General features: G+C 37.1%; 2 long non-coding RNA genes across 2 annotated transcripts; both read right to left on the reverse strand.

Annotated features, from left to right (window-relative positions):
* Nucleotides 1-7,393: 7,393 nt before the first annotated feature.
* On the reverse strand, nucleotides 7,394-8,917 carry LOC148693112 (uncharacterized). The gene is made up of 4 exons (XR_015953756.1): nucleotides 8,753-8,917; nucleotides 8,361-8,657; nucleotides 8,099-8,260; nucleotides 7,394-7,997 (listed from the first exon to the last, which is right to left on the reverse strand). It is a non-coding gene; the product is annotated as an uncharacterized LOC148693112 (long non-coding RNA).
* A 5,808-nt stretch (nucleotides 8,918-14,725) lies between these two features.
* LOC148693113 (uncharacterized) lies at nucleotides 14,726-15,468 on the reverse strand. Its single transcript, XR_015953025.1, has 3 exons — nucleotides 15,304-15,468; nucleotides 14,912-15,208; nucleotides 14,726-14,811 (listed from the first exon to the last, which is right to left on the reverse strand). It is a non-coding gene; the product is annotated as an uncharacterized LOC148693113 (long non-coding RNA).
* Between the last annotated feature and the right edge of the window lie 526 nt (nucleotides 15,469-15,994).

The following is a 15,994-nucleotide window of genomic DNA, read 5'->3' on the forward strand; positions in this document are numbered from 1 at the left end:
CAGTTTAGTTCTCGGAAGACTTTTGTCTTTATGAGCTCCTTCTAAATAAAGGGATGCGTGTCGTACGTTTTAATTACTATCCATATTCCAGACTGAGTTACTCAATTAATAAGAGTTGATAGTTCTCTCAAGTTTGATCCAACCAACTTCTTTACTTTTATATTTAACTTGGACGAGGGGTGAACCAAGGTGTGCTAAGTTTGTCGACTTATAACCAAATTGGATGGAACAAATCCAAAGTTGCCATGTTGAAAATAGAAAATTATGCGAAATGTTTAATCCAATCATTTGTTAAAAATGACAAGTTTGTAACCAATTTAGTATTACGGTCTATTAATACTCTTCTTTACTTATAAATGAAAAATCTTAGTTTAGAATATTTGAAATGGCAAGTCCATAAGCGTGTTGGTCTCGCTACAGACTACTATAACATATAAGCTATTTAGCGAGGAAATGATTCCTCAGTAAAGGTGCTAAGCAGGACTGTCTCGGACTGGATTAGCTTCAAGGACTAAGCTGGACTGGCTTAGACTAGACTAAACTGGACTAATTTAGTGAAGCGTTTGGTGCAGTATTGGACTAAGAAGCTGGATAATAATAAATTCTAATATTATTTTATTTAATATATAAATTATTAATATTTTATTATGATCTTATCTTTTTCTCCATCTTTTCTTCTCAGACCTCTCAATTCATGTCTCTTTCTCATTCCTGGTCAAACTCCTTATTGATTCCAGTCTCTATTTCTCTGTCCTCCCTCCCTCTCTAGCTATGCGTTGTTCGAACGGAACCTCACGGCTCCAATTTTCCCGATGAGTTGCAGGTTTCCCGATGTGTTTTTTGGCCAACCCTCATTAAATTGGATGAAGTTAGCATGCCAAAAAATTCATCACCATCCCTGAACCGAGATCTTAGCTTTGCTTGCTCGAATTTGTCATGGATTTGAAGAAGCCCAAACAGGCCGAGACTTCCAAGCCATTTTCCGACCACATTTTGGCCTCGATTCAAGTAAAATCGTAATCTTGTCACTCCCAGCTTCAATTTGGTATATTTTATATGAAAGTTGGTTGTGAAATGGATCTGAAAGAGAGTCGGGAAATTAATGATTGATCTAGGTGACCGGCGATGACGAGGAGTCTGTCGGGAGTGGTCGTTGAGCATGACAAGGACGAGAAATAGAGGATAGTCTTAGCTAGTCCCATGGTTATTGGGGGGGTCTCACTAAGACCTCTTAGTGAAGGGTTTTGTCCATGCTAGTCCCCTTTAGTCTCATTAATGTTAGTCCCAGCATGGAACAAACACAGTATTGGACTAATAGCTAGTCCAGTCCAAGTTAGTGAGGGCAAACAAACGCCCCCTAAGCGTGTTGGTCTCGCTACAGACTACTATAACATATAAGCTATTTAGCGAGGAAATGATTCCTCAGTAAAGGTGCTAATTTGGACGCTTAGTGGTTTCAGCAAGGAAATATAATTGTCATTAATTTAGTCATTAAACATTATATTGGTATGCGACGTAAATTATTAATATTTTATTGAAATTCATTCAAATATCCATGAATTAAAAATAAACATTCAACAATCAAGTCACCAAAATTCGTTGTAGATTGAGCCCCACAAAGTGTCCCTCAAATAAACTTATTCAATGAATATTTCAATGGAAGAGGTATAAATAAGGTAATGCTCAAGAGACTAACTATTAGACCAAATTTTGTAAATTATATGATATGATTGTTGATAATTGGATTATTATTTAAGTGTTGATTAACGTACTTATTTGTATTAGTGATACATCACTTGATTTGCAAATTTAGTCTAACAAGTTGGTTTACCTATTGGTTCAAGGGTGCTTGGTGGTTGTGAATAATTGTTAGGGTTTTTATCAGAAATAGTTCCTAAAATTGACTCACCAAATCAAGATGGTCCCTGAAATTGAAAATCAATCAATGTAGTCCCTTGATATAGATGCTGCAAATCAATGTCGTCCTCCTGTTAAATTTCTGCCAAAACTTCTATTGCCCCACTCATGTGGCACACATGTGGTCCCGCATAGATTAAAAAATAATTAATTTTCAATTATGAAAATAATAACAAATAAATAAAAAGAGAATAAGCATAAAAGAAAAGGTTTCATGGAGTATTTATCATTAATAACCAAAATGTAACACCCAAATTCATAAATGTCATTTTTTATAAACTTTCAAATATATCAGAAAACTCACATGAATATACCTAAATACCTAAGCCTGGCAATTCCTGACACGACCTGATAACCCGACATGACACGACACGAAATTAACAGGTGTTCAGGTCGACACGATAACGAATCGAGTCATTATCGGGTAACCCAATAAGCACTTGTTAAGATAACGGGTTGGTTCGGGTAAACACATGGGTAACACGATACATGATAAGCAGAATATTAATTTAATAATTTTAATATATATATATATATATTAAATTAACTATAATAATTATACCCCCAAAATATTAACTATAATAATTATATATATATATATATATATTAAATTTTAAATTAAATTTTATACCTCTAAAAACTATAATAATTATTAATTAATATGCATCCACCATTCCACCCTTTGAAGAAAAAGGGAGGGAAAAATGAAGATTATAAGAAAAGGAAACAAAAACAGAGAGGGAAAGATGGGACCTAGTGTTATTTTGCTTGCTACTAGTAGTAGGGTGGGTTTTTCCACTGTGGTTCTCTCATCTCAAGTGTGCACTTGTTAATTGTTATTGTTAGGATATGATCCGACAACTGTATTCCTGACACATGTATGTCATTTACCTCTCTCTTTCCTTTTTTTTTTTGGAGAAATTTTTCATTGTAACGGGAACACAAATTACATCATGTGTTTATTAGAAGTAGTGAGAAATTTTATTTTTGAAGTTATTAACTTTTTATCACACATATCCCACTATTTTTATAATGACACTGATGTACTACTCAATGTACCGGTCAATTATACGTACAAAATAAATAGATTTAAATCAACATAATAAACATATATATACACACACACACACACACATCATTGAACTTGATGGGATACAAATTATACGAAACTAATTTCAATGATCCAACCGTCAAACTTGTTTGTATATGCTTCGAGATCGCATCAGCAAAAAATCGCAAAAAACAAACATTCGAAGATCAAGTAGCTGAACAAAACTTTTCGATGGTTATAAAACGAAAATTCACAATTTAACAGTTATTTTAACTTCGATTTTGATTATTTTTTATAGCTACACTCCTTAATCCTATATGAATACAATGAATGAATTCGATCTTTAATTTAAAATATTTACAATAGCGGATACCACAAAATCTTATGTTATACTTAATGAATGTTAAACTCTAAGTGTTAGTGAATCTACTAATTTGATGGGAATGGATACACATCCTACGAAACTAATTTTAATGATTCAACTGTGAAACTTGTTTGTATATGCTTCGAGATCACATATGCCAAAAATTGAAAAAAACAAACATTTAGAGGTCAAGTAACAGGACAAAACCTTTTGACGGTTATAAACGAAAAATCACGATTTAACAGTTATTTTAACTCCGATTTTGATGATTTTTTTATAGCTACAATCCTTAACTCTATATGAATGCAACGATTGAATTCAATCTTCAATTTAAAATATTGACACTAGTGGATACCACAAAATCTTATGTTATACTTAATGAAAGTATAAATAAACTCTTAAGTGTTAGTGAATCTATTGTTTTGATGGGATACTCATTCTACGAAACTAGTTTCAACGATCCAACCGTCAAACATGTTTGTATATACTTCCAGATCGCATACAACAAAAATTGCAAAAAACAAACATTCAAAGATCAAGTAACGAGACAAAACTTTTTGACGGTTATAAAAAGAAAAATCACGATTTAACAGTTATTTTAATTCCGATTTTGATGATTTTTTACAGCTACACTCCTTGACCCTATATGAATACAATGATTGAATTCGATCTTCAATTTAAAATATTTACACTAGTGGATACCACAAATCTTATGTTATACTTAATAAAAGTATGAATAAACTCTTAAATGTTAGTGAATCTATTATTTTGATGAGATACCCATTCTACAAAACTAGTTTCAACGATCCAACCATCACACATGTTTGTTTATACTTCGAGATTGCATACGCCAAAAATTGCAAAAAACAAAAATTCAGAGATCAAGTAACGGGACAAAACTTTTTGAGGGTTATAAAACGATAAATTACGATTTAACGGTTATTTTAACTCTGATTTTGATGATTTTTTACAGCTACACTCCTTGACCCTATAAGAATACAATGATTGAATTTGATCTTCAATTTAAAATATTTACACTAGTGGATACCACAAAATCTTATGTTATACTTAATAAAAGTATGAATAAACTCTTAAGTGTTAGTGAATCTATTGTTTTGTTGAGATACGCATTCTACGAAACTAGTTTCAACGATCCAACCGTCAAATATGTTTGTATATACTTCGAGATCGTATACGCCAAAAATTGCAAAAAACAAACATTCAGAGATCAAGTAACATGACAAAACTTTTGGACGGTTGTAAAACGAAAAATCACGATTTAACGGTTATTTTAACTCCGATTTTGATGATTTTTTACAGCTACACTCCTTGACCCTATATGAATACAATGATTGAATTCGATCTTCAATTTAAAATATTTACACTAGTGGATACCACAAAATCTTATGTTATACTTAATAAAAGTATGAATAAACTCTTAAGTGTTAGTGAATCTATTGTTTTGATGAGATACACATTCTACGAAACTAGTTTCAACGATCTAACTCTCAAACATGTTTGTATATACTTCGAGATCGCATACGCCAAAAATTGCAAAAAACAAACATTCAGATATCAAGTAACGGGACAAAACTTTTCGACGGTTATAAAATGAAAAATCACAATTTAACGATTATTTTAACTCCGATTTTGATGATTTTTTACAATTACACTCCTTGACCTTATATGAATACAATGATTGAATTCAATCTTCAATTTAAAATATTTACACTAGTAAATACCACAAAATCTTATGTTATACTTAATAAAAGTATGAATAAACTTTGAAGGCAAAGTGCTCAAATCGCCATGGACGACGTGGAGGCTCTAGTAAGCCAGAGTCAGAATTGCCCTCCATGATTCTTTCTGGAACACCAGAAAACAAAAACTTGATCACAAAACTCAATTGGGTTTTCATCACTGTGAAGAAAAAGTACGAAATCAAACAAGTTGGTATGAAATTACAAAACGCAAGCGACGAGTACAACAAGACGTGGCGGCGGCGCTGGTTCGTCCTGAAACATGGGAAGTTGTTCTGGGTGTGTAGAGATGGACTGGGAAGATGGTTTGGATGGATTGGGCTCGTCATGACAGCAGCTGAGTTGCAGACGAAGGGAGGAATTAGACCTTGCAGTGGTGGATGTGGTCTGCCGAGACCCAACAATGTGGTTCGGCGAGAACTAGCTGGAAGCCGGGGATATCTACAAATGTGTCACAACAGCTATTAACATAAGTTTTGATGGAAATTAAAATGAAGGACGACATTGGTTTTCAGTATCTATATTCAAAAATTACATTAATGGATTTTTAATTTCAATAACCACCTTGATTAGATAGGTTAATTTTAATGATCATTTATGATAAAAACCCTAATTGTTATGCATGTGAATTTCACTGTCAAATTGTCACATCCCGGCCCGGGGCGGATCACTTCCCGGGCCCGCTCCACTACTGTAGTACGATATTGTTCGCTTTGGGCTTACCATTCCCTCACGGTTTTGTTTTTGGGAACTCACGAGCAACTTCCCAGTGGGTCACCTATCATGGGATTGCTCTTGCCCCCTTCTCGCTTAACTTCAAAGTTCCTACGGAACCCGAAGCCAGTGAGCTCCCAAAAGGCCTCGTGCTAGGTAGGGATGGGAATATACATTTAAGGATCACTCCCCTGGACGGTGTGGGATGTCACAATCCACCCCCTTAGGGGCCCGACGTCCTCGTCGGCACACCACGGCTAGGGTTAGGCTCTGATACCAAATTGTCACATCCTGGCCCGGGGCGGATCACTTCCCGAGCCCGCTCCACTACTGTAGCACGATATTGTCCGTTTTGGGCTTACCATTCCCTCACGGTTTTGTTTTTGGGAACTCACGAGCAACTTCCCAGTGGGTCACCCACCATGGGATTGCTCTAGCCCCCTTCTCGCTTAACTTCGGAGTTCCTACGGAACCCTAAGCCAGTGAGCTCCCAAAAGGCCTCGTGCTAGGTAGGGATGGGAATATACATTTAAGGATCACTCCCCTGGACTGTGTGGGATGTCACACAAATCGTGCATGCCTTGGTATTTTAACAAGATAAAATTACGACAAGACTCCTTAGGAATCTTTACTAATATAATATTCGGAGAAATTAGGTTCTTATCTTTCCTTTTATTATTCCATTGATTAAAATTCTATTCATTTTCAATTTTTGATCAAGGTCTTTGGGTATTAATAACATCATTAATTATTTCAATAATAAAATATTTTTTTTATTTCTAAATATATTCATTTAATGTTTAAAATGTTACAATTAGTATACTTACATTTATGACTAAATTTTTTATCATATATTTTAGTTTTAGTTTGTACCCATTTTTAATTTTTAATTTGTAATTTTTTTTTAATTTGTACCAATTTTCTTTTCAATTTTAATTTGTACCCATATATTAATTTCTTTTTGTACCCATATTTTTTAAAGTTTATTTGTATTTGTACCCATATATTTTTTTTTATTTGTAATCTTAAAATGTACTCATTCTTAAATATACCAATTTGTTATATGTAAAATGACACACCCCGTCCCGAAGGAGGGCATGCTGGCCGTCACGTGAGAGTGACGTAACCATTTACACAGTACGGAAGCTTTAAAGATATAATTTCTAAGATAAAACACCCAAAGGTGAGTCCTAATTTTTGGCCATTCTGTCAGAACACCGTTGAATTTCCTCGTAGTCACCACACCTTTGCATTTCTTGAACCTGGAGGGGCGCAAAACAAAATTGAGTGGGTCAGCAAAACGAACGTATTCAAAACTTTCTTTTCTCTTTTGCATATACTAACCCCTCGCTGTAAAACAAGTATAGTTTCCCAGAAAATAACATATATACGTATGTATAGATATGCCAGTCATGCTCAAAGATATATCATTCATGCTCATAAATATGCCATTCATGCTCGAGAATATGCCACAACGGAAACTCATAATCAAATGTAAGTGCTCAAGCGTAATTCACATCAATAACATAAAATCTGGCAGCCGGGAGTCACCTAACGTGACCTGTACGGCTGCAGATAGAGCTCCAATCTCAACTCAATATCTGAATCTGCACACAAGTCGGAACCACCTAACGTGGTCTGTACGACAGGCTGGGTGTAATATATATATGCTCTAGTGCTACGATCACGTGAAGCTGTGCGATAAATCGCGGGTCACCTACAAGTCGGAACCACCTAATGTGGTCTGTACGACAGGCTTGCACCTAACTTGGATCCAAGACGAGCATGCGGTGCTGGTGAACATACACGTGAAGGCTGTGCCCTGGCCCTGGACGGGAGCACTAACACCGGGGGTGCAGATTATGAGCTCTCTAAACCTCTCAAACTACCATTGCATAATAAACAGGAATGCATAACCACATGAATACCGCTTACCTGGCACTTACCTGTGCCTCCTCAGCACCATGCAACAGTATGCATAATTATGGTAATGCACATATTAAAATATGATGCATATATGACAGGATATATAATTCGTATTTCTTTTAAAATACGTTTTCTGGGAAATACGTCAAGCATACGTATATATATATACTGAAAAATAACTGCCCACTCACTGATCACATCGACGTCTGGTAGGTCCCTGAGCCTCCCCTAGATTGGTTACATTCTTCCTCTGCATAATTTTCACCTATACAAAAAGTAACCAAATTGACGTTATTTAACGCACATACACCAAACATTCGTCCATAACTTTCTCATACGTTGCTCAATTTGGGTGTATGAATATACCACGGTGATCTACACGACGTCACGAACGCGTGACAATTTTCAGAACTCAATTTGGAGCTCTCACGCGCCCCCACGCGCACTGTTCACGCGCTGCCCACGCGCGCGTCTTCTTCCTCGCGTCGCCGGACTGGTTTCGCCGGAGATGGTGTTTTGCCGGAATTTCTGGGTAAATTTCAAAGTGTCATAACTTCTTCATTTCTTAACCATTTTCAACGTACTATATATCAAAATGAAGGTATTGACGAGACGAACACATCCATACCTGTCTCGACCCCTAACTCGCCGTGGTTTCGCCGGAAAAAGCCCCGACAGCTCCGGCCAAACTTTGAACTTATCGTTCTCCGTGTTCCTACGTCCATTTTTCACGTAATTTATACCAAAATGAAGCCCTAATCATAATCTACCACGTTGGACTAGTTTTAGGGCCTAAAAACAACGGAATCAAACTTTTCCAAAAATACGAAAATTCGGCCGGACTTACAGTTCGTGATCCCGACGTCCAAATCCTTCAAACGAAGCACTCCGAGCTTCCTTAGGACCTCACCAAGCTTCCTACAAGCTTCAAAATCCCAGAAAACATCAAGTTTTACGTGTGCATGAACAGTGCACACGCACAGTGAAATTGAAATCCATGTTTTCCGAAGTGAAACTCACCTGAAATTGGTACCATCGTGTTCGTGTGGTCTTCAGGAGTACGATGGTGGTCTTAGATCCTTCGTTGGTATAGTTTTGGGGTGGTTTGTGGGTGGTCTGTGTGAGTTCGAAGGAGAGAGAGAGAACTCTCAGAGAATGAGAGATTTGTGAGGGAGGAGAGAGAGAGACAAGGCACGGGAATGAGGGAGAGATTTGAGGGAGGTGGGATCCTACCCAATCCCCAAATCATCAAGTTACAACATATTTTACGCCCCTTAGTCTCGTTTAAGGGCATTTTCATAACTTCACGTCCTCGGAATTAAAATTCCGAGACGGGTTGTGACAACCTTCCCTCCTTATAGAATTTCGTCCCCGAAATTCCAACAACCAACTTAATCATCTAAACTCATACAATAGCTTCGGATAAATCTCTCTCAATACATTCTTTTTCCAATCCAAAGTCGTCCTTGGTTCCTCAACCAGTTTAATCCAGATTAATTCTCAACAGTTGCACCGGAACTCCATGTGACGAATCTGCCACCTAGTGACAACGCATCGAAATATAATGCATTATGCACCTTAGCCAATTCTGAAGACATCACCACTTGTATGCAACTTCATCGATTCCTTTAGTGGTCAAAAACGGTCTGATGTGTTTAAGTCTTATTTTGTCTCCTTTCCAAATCTCACTATTTCTTTTCGTGATGAAATTTCTAAGAATGTTGAATCATGAAACACATCATGCTCTTACAATAACTCTGGAAGTAATTCAAGCAACTTCACTTACTCTTCGATGATCACATAAAGTCCGATGTACTTAGGACTTAATTTGATTTCCTTTTCCAGCCGAATCATACTTTTCTAAAGTGAAAACTTCAAAATTATAAGATCATCTACGTTAAACACTCGATTAGTGACATGTTCAACTATTAATCTCTTTTGCCATTCCTGGCTACTCTCAGGTTAAACTTAATCACCTGAATACTTTGAGAAGACTTATCCATAGTTTCAGGGCCTACCAAAACTCTTTCGTGATCGAATCTTCTCTATCCAGAAGTATTTCTTCCACAAATCAACAAAAATCGACACATTTCATGGTCCTTATGGCGTTACTTTGGAAACTGTGCAACCAACATACTTAAGAAACTCAGCAGTTCCGTAACCTAAATCTCTTCTCCATAAAACATATAAGTATTGTTGCACCGTGGTTATTACTCAACATTGGAGTAAATGTACTAACTTGGTACATTGATCAACTAACACTTCAAGTTCAATCATAACCATCCTATTCTCGAACTCAGCAATCTTTCTTTTTCCTTTCTTTCTTTACCTTGGTTAATTCTTAATTTTCTTTGTTAACCATTTGAGTCTTGAGTACGACCTTACTAAAAAGACTTAACTTGAAAATTAGAAATTACAACTTCTTCTCAATCTTTCATTCTCAACTTTACTTCAGTTGATTTCCAATCCACAAGAAGACAATCTTGGCAAGCGTGCCAGACATTAATTTTTACCACCGTCTTTTCACCAAGTGCATCAGCTAGAACAATTCTACAATCACCCTGGTCGTACAATCATGTTCATTAAACAATTCAATCCACCTTCGCTGCCTTATATCAAAATCCTTCCAAGTAATGGATATTGGAGACTTATTGGATTCGTAAAAATCTTGCATTCTTACCACAAATAATGTCTTCATAACTTCACAGCAAGAATGGTAATCATGATTTCCAAATCACCAGTAGGGTAATTCATTTCATGAGGTTCCTTTCGTCGTGAAACGTATGTAATCACCCTAACATTTGCATCAACATGCATCCCATACCATTCAAGAAACATCACTAAAAATTTATGATTACCACTATTCTCTGGGAATACTAAATTACGTGCATGAGTGAGGAAATGCTTCAGTTGTTGAATCCTTTGCTCACAATTTCCTTCCCACTCATACATAACCTCTTTTCTCAACAATCTCGTCAATGACAAAGCAATGACTGAAAAATCTTTCACGAACCGTCCATGATAGCTTGTTAAGCTAGGATAACTCCAAATCCCAATCACGATTCGTGGTTGTTCTAAATTCTCAATTTCTGCTACCTTTTATGAATTCACTTGAATACCTGAAGCAGATATAACATATCTCAAAAATGCTACTTGATTCATCCAACATTGGCATTTGCTAAACTTAGCATACAATCGACATTCCCTTGATCTTTGCAATACCGATTTAAGATGTTTAGCATACTTTGCTCTAGTCTTATCAATCTTTTCAATAGCAACAACAACAAATCGGTCTAGATATCATTGGAATACTTCATTCATCAAATTCATAAAGTAGTAGATGCATTCGTCACTCCGAATGACATCACCAAACTTGAAATGACCTTAACGAGTCCTGAAAGTTATCATAAGGGCATCCTCACCGATAATCTTCAACTAATAATATCCAGACCTCAAATCAAACTTAGAAAATATACAACCACCTAGAAGCTGATCAAACAACCATCAATGTGAGATTACGAATAACGGTTTTCAATTGTTACTCGATTCAACTGCTTATAATCAAAGCACAGCCTTAACGTCCATTTTCTTTCTCACCAATAAACTGGGGTTCCCCCAAAGTAATGTACTAGGTTGAATAAAACCTTTATCAACCAATTTCCAATTCTCTTAGTTCAAAAGGCAACATTCTATAATATAAGGTTTGTACCTGGAGATAAATCAATAGTGAACTTTACATCTTTGACTGGCGGCAATCCAGGTAAATTCTCAGGGAAAACGTCAGGTAAATGTTTGACTACTCCCACTTCTTCCACACTACTAGAAGTGACATCTTTTAGCACCACATGAGATAAGTATCCTTGGCAGCCTTTTGATAATAATCTCTTTGCTCTCACAGCATAATTAACGGCCTGCCTCACTCCACTTTGCATACTTACAAAAGTAATCTCTAGTCATCCAGACCGATGGAAAAATAATTGGTTTCCCGGAAATAAAGTATATACTCATATACGTAATATATCTCAAAAATGCTAGACAATATGAATGTATGTCATGCCAAGTATCATAATAGAATGCTCTAGAATAACATCGAAATCCACAATCTAGTGAAACAAAAGTAGCTGGCAACAATATATACTCTATTATTACTGAGCACTCTAAATAAGTACGATACTAACATAGGATAACCTACCGGTTTACTTGCTTAACGAATCCACGAATAAGTTATTAATATTACGGTCTGCAGCCCGCAATACTGATAAATCATCGTTGTCTCGATAAGTAAGCAACAACTCTCGAGGGTGTAATATTACTATTTTGCCACTCATTAGGAAATACATACACACGTCTCAACCGCGTTTAATTACTACTTTCTAGGCAATAACAATAATAACGTAAAATTTCTACATTAATAACAAATAGACTTTAGCTAAGTCATTAAGAATAATTATCGTACCCCTAATCAAATCCAAATAATTCTGAGTATCTTGCAGTGATGTGTAGTTAACACATCCCTGGGCTTGTTGTTGTCTCCCACAACCTCTATTAGTGTAAATACTTCTTTCATGTACACCACGGCCTAACTGACCATAATTAATAGATCCAGGAACATGCTGGATCGGCGCCAGTTGTGGCAAAGAAGACTGCTAGGGCTTCTGTTGGCTTTGGACATAATTTGCAGTTCTATATCCCATCCATCCACTTGTAAAGCGTCCAATGCTTTCTCGCCTACATTCTCAAAGGTGTCCATTATTGTACCTACAGCACAAAGGTACATTTCCTTTACTAAAATCACCTTGTCTCTGAGATCTGGGATTACCAATACATCTATCACTTCGCCTCTGGTCAATGACATTAAAACCTTTGCCAAAAGAACTAGAATTAGCTTCACTTCTTTTGAAGTTCCGAATCTTTCGAGATTTTCGAGATGACTGGCCTTTACCCTTGTCATCATTCCTCTGATTCTCACTCCTTTATTCTTCTTCATCATTATTGCTGGACATAATCTCATAGTCCTTAATTCTTAATAAAATCTCGTAAAACTCCTTGTAATAAGTACAGTAGGTAGTGGTCGCCAAAGAACGCTACTTCTTCTTATTACCCAGCCTAAAATGACGAGACATCTTTGCCGGATTATCAACAACATCCGGATGGTAATAAGGCAAGTCCGTAAACTTTCTATAATACTCATTGATCGTCAGCTTTCCTTGTCTCACATTTGCAAACTCTTGCTTTCTACCATCATAAGATGCCGAAGGAATAATTCTTTTCTTTAAACAAGTCCTTAAACAATTCTCAACCGGCTGTTTCCTCCGGTGACAACGAATTATACTCCTGTTTCCACCAGGATACAAGTTCATAACTCAAACCAGGTAATCGTCTCAACCCTTCTGTCAAAAGGAAGATTCCTTTGACTTGCATAATCCAAAACATCTTTTCCAATTGGTTAATCCATCACTTTGCTCCCTCAGGTTCATCATTTCATAAGGTGATTCAAATTCAACTCATAACCCATCTTAAAATGTCCCTTTTTGATAATATACTGAATCACCAAAATAATAGTTTCCCCTAACAGCTAAATCAGGGAGACTAAGTTCCTCTAACTACGTGGTTTGCTACGAGGCGGTGTAGTTCTGACAGAATTCACTAGAACTTCTCAAGATGTCCAAGATTGAAACTTAGGCTCTGATACCAACTGACACACCCCGTCCCGAAGGAGGGCATGCTGGCCGTCACGTGAGAGTGACGTAACCATTTACACAGTACGGAAGCTTTAAAGATATAATTTCTAAGATAAAACACCCAAAGGTGAGTCCTAATTTTTGGCCATTCTGTCAGAACACCGTTGAATTTCCTCGTAGTCACCACACCTTTGCATTTCTTGAACCTGGAGGGGCGCAAAACAAAATTGAGTGGGTCAGCAAAACGAACGTATTCAAAACTTTCTTTTCTCTTTTGCATATACTAACCCCTCGCTGTAAAACAAGTATAGTTTCCCAGAAAATAACATATATACGTATGTATAGATATGCCAGTCATGCTCAAAGATATATCATTCATGCTCATAAATATGCCATTCATGCTCGAGAATATGCCACAACGGAAACTCATAATCAAATGTAAGTGCTCAAGCGTAATTCACATCAATAACATAAAATCTGGCAGCCGGGAGTCACCTAACGTGACCTGTACGGCTGCAGATAGAGCTCCAATCTCAACTCAATATCTGAATCTGCACACAAGTCGGAACCACCTAACGTGGTCTGTACGACAGGCTGGGTGTAATATATATATGCTCTAGTGCTACGATCACGTGAAGCTGTGCGATAAATCGCGGGTCACCTACAAGTCGGAACCACCTAATGTGGTCTGTACGACAGGCTTGCACCTAACTTGGATCCAAGACGAGCATGCGGTGCTGGTGAACATACACGTGAAGGCTGTGCCCTGGCCCTGGACGGGAGCACTAACACCGGGGGTGCAGATTATGAGCTCTCTAAACCTCTCAAACTACCATTGCATAATAAACAGGAATGCATAACCACATGAATACCGCTTACCTGGCACTTACCTGTGCCTCCTCAGCACCATGCAACAGTATGCATAATTATGGTAATGCACATATTAAAATATGATGCATATATGACAGGATATATAATTCGTATTTCTTTTAAAATACGTTTTCTGGGAAATACGTCAAGCATACGTATATATATATACTGAAAAATAACTGCCCACTCACTGATCACATCGACGTCTGGTAGGTCCCTGAGCCTCCCCTAGATTGGTTACATTCTTCCTCTGCATAATTTTCACCTATACAAAAAGTAACCAAATTGACGTTATTTAACGCACATACACCAAACATTCGTCCATAACTTTCTCATACGTTGCTCAATTTGGGTGTATGAATATACCACGGTGATCTACACGACGTCACGAACGCGTGACAATTTTCAGAACTCAATTTGGAGCTCTCACGCGCCCCCACGTGCACTGTTCACGCGCTGCCCACGCGCGCGTCTTCTTCCTCGCGTCGCCGGACTGGTTTCGCCGGAGATGGTGTTTTGCCGGAATTTCTGGGTAAATTTCAAAGTGTCATAACTTCTTCATTTCTTAACCATTTTCAACGTACTATATATCAAAATGAAGGTATTGATGAGACGAACACATCCATACCTGTCTCGACCCCTAACTCGCCGTGGTTTCGCCGGAAAAAGCCCCGACAGCTCCGGCCAAACTTTGAACTTATCGTTCTCCGTGTTCCTACGTCCATTTTTCACGTAATTTATACCAAAATGAAGCCCTAATCATAATCTACCACGTTGGACTAGTTTTAGGGCCTAAAAACAACGGAATCAAACTTTTCCAAAAATACGAAAATTCGGCCGGACTTACAGTTCGTGATCCCGACGTCCAAATCCTTCAAACGAAGCACTCCGAGCTTCCTTAGGACCTCACCAAGCTTCCTACAAGCTTCAAAATCCCAGAAAACATCAAGTTTTACGTGTGCATGAACAGTGCACACGCACAGTGAAATTGAAATCCATGTTTTCCGAAGTGAAACTCACCTGAAATTGGTACCATCGTGTTCGTGTGGTCTTCAGGAGTACGATGGTGGTCTTAGATCCTTCGTTGGTATAGTTTTGGGGTGGTTTGTGGGTGGTCTGTGTGAGTTCGAAGGAGAGAGAGAGAACTCTCAGAGAATGAGAGATTTGTGAGGGAGGAGAGAGAGAGACAAGGCACGGGAATGAGGGAGAGATTTGAGGGAGGTGGGATCCTACCCAATCCCCAAATCATCAAGTTACAACATATTTTACGCCCCTTAGTCCCGTTTAAGGGCATTTTCATAACTTCACGTCCTCGGAATTAAAATTCCGGGACGGGTTGTGACATAAAATGTACAATTTTTTTATATAAAATCTATTCAATTTTATTCTAATCCATTTTTAAACTTATATGGGTACTTTTTTTTTCTTTGATTTTAAAATGTATCCATGTCAAGTTTAATCGAAGAAATTTACTAATGTTATTAAGCCTAATATCCTTTTTTTTTTTTTTTGTGATTTTGAAGAATGTACCCATGTTTTGATACAATTAATTTTTGTTAATTTTGATGAATGTACCCATGTTTATACACACACACACACACACACACACAATAGTATATTTATATTTTAATATTTTTAATCCCACAAATTATGGTTTTTTTTATTTAAAATTTCATTTATATAAACAACTAAAATTTCTAATTTTTAATTT

The sequence above is a fragment of the Pyrus communis genome, chromosome 11 (assembly GCF_041283825.1).
Source record: "Pyrus communis isolate YQ-2024b chromosome 11, ASM4128382v1, whole genome shotgun sequence".
Classification (NCBI taxonomy): Eukaryota; Viridiplantae; Streptophyta; class Magnoliopsida; order Rosales; family Rosaceae; genus Pyrus; species Pyrus communis.